The sequence below is a fragment of the Triticum urartu genome, chromosome 4 (assembly GCF_003073215.2).
Source record: "Triticum urartu cultivar G1812 chromosome 4, Tu2.1, whole genome shotgun sequence".
Lineage (NCBI taxonomy): Eukaryota > Viridiplantae > Streptophyta > Magnoliopsida > Poales > Poaceae > Triticum > Triticum urartu.
In genome coordinates, this window is record NC_053025.1 from 96,835,033 (window position 1) to 96,842,057 (window position 7,025).

Here is a 7,025-nt window from a genome sequence, read left to right on the forward strand (position 1 = left end):
CCCACACCTTGCTATTCCAAAATTACAACGTGATACGTCTCCAACGGAAACCTTCGGGAACGTGATTTTCGGAACGAACATGATCCGGAGGACTTGGACCCTACGTCAAGACATCAACCAGGAAGGCACGAGGTAGGGGGCGCGCCTACCCCCCAGGCGCGCCCTCCACCCTCGTGGGGCCCATGTTGCTCCACCGACGTACTCCTTCCTCCTATATATACCTACGTACCCCCAAACTACCAGATACGGAGCCAAAACCCTAATTCCACCGCCGTAACTTTCTGTATCCACGAGATCCCATCTTGGGGCCTTTTCCGGAGCTCCGCCGGAGGGGGTATCGATCACGGAGGGCTTCTACATCAACACCATAGCCTCTCCGATGAAGTGTGAGTAGTTTACTTCAGACCTACGGGTCCATAGTTATTAGCTAGATGGCTTCTTCTCTCTTTTTGGATCTCAATACAAAGTTCTCCCCCTCTCTTGTGGAGATCTATTCAATGTAATCTTCTTTTGCGGTGTGTTTGTTGAGACCGATGAATTGTGGGTTTATGATCAAGTTTATCTATGAACAATATTTGAATCTTCTCTAAATTCTTTTATGTGTGATTGGTTATCTTTGCAAGTCTCTTCGAATTATCAGTTTGGTTTGGCCTACTAGATTGATCTTTCTTGCAATCGGAGAAGTGCTTAGCTTTGGGTTCAATCTTGCGATGTCCTTTCCCAGTGACAGTAGGGGCAGCAAGGCACGTATTGTATTGTTGCCATCGAGTATAACAAGATGGGGTTTGTATCATATTGCATGAGTTTATCCCTCTACATCATGGCATCTTTCTTAAAGCGTTACTCTGTTCTCTTGAACTTAATACTCTAGATGCATGTTGGATAGCGGTCGATGTGTGGAGTAATAGTAGTAGATGCAGGCAGGAGTCGGTCTACTTGTCTCGGACGTGATGCCTATATACATGATCATACCTAGATATTCTCATAACTATGCTCAATTCTGTCAATTGCTCAACAATAATTTGTTCACCCACCGTAATACTTATGCTCTCGAGAGAAGCCTCTAGTGAAACCTATGGCCCCCGGGTCTATTTTCCATCATATTAATCTTCCAATACTTAGTTATTTCCTTTGCCATTTATTTTACTTGCATCTTTATTTCTCTTTACCATAAAAATACCAAAAATATTATCTTATCATATCTATCAAATCTCACTCTCGTAGGTGACCGTGAAGGGATTGACAACCCCTTTATCGTGTTGGTTGCGAGGAGTTTATTTGTTTGTGTAGGTGCGAGGGACTTGTGCGTGGCCTCCTACTGGATTGATACCTTGGTTCTCAAAAACTGAGGGAAATACTTACGCTGCTCTCTTGCATCACCCTTTCCTCTTCAAGGGAAAACCAACGCAGTGCTCAAGAGGTAGCAAGAAGGATTTCTGGCGCCGTTGCCGGGGAGTCTACGCAAAAGTCAACATACCAAGTACCCATCACAAACCCTTATCTCCCGCATTACATTATTTGCTATTTGCCTCTCTTTTTCTTCTCCCCCACTTCACCCTTGCCGTTTTATTCGCCCTCTCTCTCCTTCCTCCCTCTCTTTCTCTATTCGCCTCTTTTTGCCCGTTTCTTGTTTGCTTGTGTGTTGGATTGCTTGCTTGTCATGATGGCTCCAGATAATACCAATTTGTGTGAATTTACCAATACCAACAAAAATGATTTTATTAGCACTCCGATTGCTCCTCTTACCGATGCTGAATCTTGTGAAATTAATGCTGATTTGCTGAATCTTGTCATGAAAGATCCGTTTTCCAGCCTTCCTAGTGAAGATGCCGCTACCCATCTAAACAACTTCGTTGATTTGTGTGATATGCAAAAGAAGAAAGATGTGGATAATGATATTGCTAAATTGAAGCTATTCCCGTTTTCGCTTAGAGATCGTGCTAAAGCTTGGTTTTCGTCTTTGCCTAAAAATAGTATTGACTCATGGAATAAGTGCAAAGATGCTTTTATCTCTAAGTATTTTCCTCCCGCTAAGATCATCTCTCTTAGAAACAATATTATGAATTTTAAGCAACTTGATCCTGAACATGTTGCACAATCTTGGGAGAGGATGAAATTAATGATACGTAATTTCCCTACACATGGTTTGAATTTGTGGATGATTATACAAAAAATTTATGCTGGATTGAATTTTGCTTCTAGAAATCTTTTAGATTCGGCCGCGGGAGGCACTTTTATGGAAATCACTTTGGGAGAAGCTACTAAACTCCTAGATAATATTATGGTTAATTATTCTCAATGGCACACTGAAAGATCTACTAATAAGAAAGTGCATGCGATAGAAGAAATTAATGTTTTGAGTGGTAAGATGGATGAACTTATGAAATTATTTGCAAATAAAAGTGTTTCTTCTGATCCTAATGATATGCCTTTGTCTACTTTGATTGAGAATAATAATGAATCTTTGGATGTGAATTTTGTTGGTAGGAATAATTTTGGTAACAACGCGTATAGAGGAAACTTTAATCCTAGGCCGTATCCTAGTAATTCCTCTAATAATTATGGTAATTCCTACAACAATTCTTATGGAAATTTTAATAAGATACCCTCTGATTTTGAATCTAATATTAAAGAATTTATTACCTCGCAAAAGAATTTCAATGCTTCGATTGAAGAAAAATTGCTTAACATTGATGAGTTGGCTAGGAACGTTGATAGAACTTCTCTTGATGTTGATTCTTTGAAACTTAGATCTATTCCTCCTAAGCATGATATCAATGAGTCTCTCAAAGCCATGAGAATTTCCATTGATGAGTGCAAAGCAAGAACTGCTAGGATGCGTGCTAAGAAAGATTGCTTTATAAAAGCGTGTTCTTCTAGTTTCCATGATAATAAAGATGAAGATCTAAAAGTTATTGATGTGTCCCCTATTAAATCTTTGTTTTGAAATATGGATCTTGATAATGATGGGACTGAATATGATCCACCTTTACCTAGAAGACATTCCAAAAATTCGGAGTCTTTAGATCTTGATGCTAAAATTGTTAAAAGTGGGATTGAAGAAGTCAAAACTTTAAATATTAATGAACCCACTATTTTGGATTTCAAGGAATTTAATTATGATAATTTCTCTTTGATATATTGTATTTCCTTGTTGCAATCTATGCTAACTTCTCCTCATGCTTATAGTCAAAATAAAGCCTTTACCAAACATATCGTTGATGCTTTGATGCAATCTTATGAAGAAAAACTTGAGTTGGAAGTTTCTATACCTAGAAAACTTTATGATGAGTGGGAACCTACTACTAAAATTAAGATTAAAGATCATGAATTCTATGCTTTGTGTGATTTGTGTGCTAGTGTTTCCACGATTCCAAAGACTTTGTGTGATTTTCTAGGTTTCCGTGATTTTGATGATTGCTCTTTAAACTTGCACCTTGCGGATTCCAATATTAAGAAACCTATGGGAAGAATTAATGATGTTCTTATTGTTTCAAATAGGAATTATGTGCCCGTGAATCTTATTGTTCTTGACATAGATTGCAATCGCCCATGTCCTATTATTCTTGGTAGACCTTTCCTTAGAACGATTGGTGCAATTATTGATATGAAGGAAGGGACTATTATATTCCAATTTCTGTTAAGGAAAGACATGGAACACTTCCCTAGAAATAAAATTAAATTACCTTATGAATCTATTATTATAGCCACTTATGGATTGCCTTCCAAAGATGGCAATACCTAGATCTATCATTGCTTTTATGCCTAGCTAAGGGCGTTAAACGATAGTGCTTGTTGGGAGGCAACCCAATTTTATTTTTATTCCTTGCTTTTTGCTCCTGTTTAGTAATAAATAAATTGTCTAGCCTCTGTTTTGGTTGTGTTTTTTGTGTTTAATTAGTGTTTGTGCCAAGTAGAACCGTTGGGAAGACTTGGGGAAAGTCTTTTTAATCTTTCTGTGAAAAACAGAAACTTTAGCGCTCACGAGAATTGCTGTCATTTTTATTTGGAAAGTGCTATTTAGATAATTATTTTTGAAGATGATTAATAGATAAATTCCTCACGTCCAGCAATTTATTTTAGAATTTTTGGGGTTCCATACCTTGCGTTAGCTACAGATTACTACAGACTGTTCTATTTTTGACAGATTCTGTTTTTCGTGTGTTGTTTGCTTATTTTGATGAATCTATGGCTAGTAAAATAGTTTATAAACCATAGAGAAGTTGGAATAAAGTAGGTTTAACAGCAATATAAATAAATAATGAGTTAATTACAGTACCTTGAAGTGGTGTTTTGTTTTCTTTTGCTAACGGAGCTCACGAGATTTTCTACTTTAAGTTTTGTGTTGTGAAGTTTTCAAGTTTTGGGTAAAGATTTGATGGATTATGGAACAAGGAGTGGCAAGAGCCTAAGCTTGGGGATGCCCATGGCACCCCAAGATAATCTAAGGACACCTAAAAGCCAAAGCTTGGGGATGCCCCGGAAGGCATCCCCTCTTCTATCGGTAACTTTACTTGGAGCTATATTTTTATTTACCACATGATATGTGTTTTGCTTGGAGCGTCTTGTATTATTTGAGTCTTTATTTGTTAGTTTTCCACAATCATCCTTGCTGCGCACACCTTTTTGAGAGAGACACTCATGATTCGGAAATTGTTAGAATACTCTATGTGTTTCACTTATATCTTTTCAGTTATATAGTTTTTGCTCTAGTGCTTCACTTATATCTTTTAGAGCATGTTGGTAGATTTGTTTTGTAGAAACAATTGTTCTCTCATGCTTCACTTAGATTATTTTGAGAGTCCTACAAAACAGCATGGTAATTTGCTTTAATTATGTTAGGCATTCAAGATTAATAATAAAATTTTCTTATGAGTGTGTTGAATACTGTGAGAAGTTTGAAACTTGATAATTGTTTTGAGATATGGAGATGGTGATATTAGAGTCGTGCTAGTTGAGTAGTTGTGAATTTTAGAAATGCTTGTGTTGAAGTTTGTGATGCTACTATCCTTTTACCACACTTGTGCTTCAAAGTAGCACCATGATATAGCGAGTCTCATATATTATGCTTCAAAGTAGCACCATGTCCTTCATATAGAGAGTCTCATATGTTGTCACTTTCATATACTGGTGGGAATTTTACATTATAGAACTCGGCTTGTATATTCCAATAATGGGCTTCCTCAAATTGCCCTAGGTCTTCGTGAGCAAGCAAGTTGGATGCACATCCACTTAGTTCTTTTTGTTGAGCTTTCATATACTTATAGCTCTAGTGCATCCGTTGCATGGCAATCCCTACTCACTCACATTGATATCTATTAATGGGCATCTCCATAGCCCGTTGATATGCCTAGTTGATGTGAGACTATCTTCTCCCTTTTTGTCTTCTCCACAACCACCATTCTATTCCACATATAGTGCTATGTCCATGGCTCACGCTCATGTATTACGTGAAGATTGAAGAAGTTTGAGAACACCAAAAGTATGAAACAATTGCTTGGCTTGTCATCAGGGTTGTGCATGATTTAAATACTTTGTGTGGTGAAGATGGAGCATAGCCAGACTATATGGTTTTGTAGGGATAACTTTCTTTGGCCATGTTATCTTGAAGAGACATAATTGCTTAGTTAGTATTCTCGAAGTATTATTATTTCTATGTCAATATTGAACTTTTGTCTTGAATCTTTCGGATCTGAATATTCATACCACAATTAAGAGAATTACATTGAAATTATGCCAAGTAGCATTCCACATCAAAAATTTTGTTTTTATCATTTACCTACTCGAGGACGAGTAGGAATTAAGCTTGGGGATGCTTGATACGTCTCCAACGTATCTATAATTTTTGATTGTTCCATGCTATATTATATCCTGTTTTGGACATTATTGGGCTTTATTATACACTTTTATATTATTTTGGGGACTAACCTATCAACCGGAGGCCCAACCCAGAATTGTTGTTTTTTGCCTATTTCAGAGTTGCGCAGAAAAGAATATCAAACGGAGTCCAAACGGAATGAAACCTTCGGGAACGTGATTTTCGAAATGAACATGATCCAGAGGACTTGTACCCTACGTCAAGACATCAACCAGGAAGGCACGAGGTAGGGGCGCCTACCCCCCCCCCCCCAGGCGCGCCCTCCACCCTCGTGGGGCCCACATTGCTCCATCGACGTACTCCTTCCTCCTATATATACCTGCGTACCCCCAAACTACCAGATACGGAGCCAAAACCCTAATTCCACCGCTGTAACTTTCTGTATCCATGAGATCCCATCTTGGGGCCTTTTCCGGAGCTCCGCCGGAGGGGGTATCGATCACGGAGGGCTTCTACATCAACACCATAGCCTCTCCGATGAAGTGTGAGTAGTTTACTTCAGACCTACGGGTCCGTGGTTATTAGCTAGATGGCTTCTTATCTCTTTTTGGATATCAATACAAAGTTCTCCCCCTCTCTTGTGGAGATCTATTCGATGTAATCTTCTTTTGCGGTGTGTTTGTTGAGACCGATGAATTGTGGGTTTATGATCAAGTTTATCTATGAACAATATTTGAATCTTCTCTGAATTCTTTTATGTATGATTGGTTATCTTTGCAAGTCTCTTCGAATTATCAGTTTGGTTTGGCCTACTAGATTGATCTTTCTTGCAATGGGAGAAGTGCTTAGCTTTGGGTTCAATCTAGCGGTGTCCTTTCCCAGTGACAGTAGGGGCAGCAAGGCACGTATTGTATTGTTGCCATCGAGGATAACAAGATAGGGTTTATATCATATTGCATGAGTTTATCCCTCTACATCATGTCATCTTGCTTAAAGCGTTACTCTGTTCTCTTGAACTAGATGCATGCTGGATAGCGGTCGATGTGTGGAGTAATAGTAGTAGATGCAGGCAGGAGTCGGTCTACTTGTCTCGGATGTGATGCCTATATACATGATCATACCTAGATATTCTCATAACTATGCTCAATTTTGTCAATTGCTCAACAGTAATTTGTTCACCCACCGTAATACTTATGCTCTCGAGAGA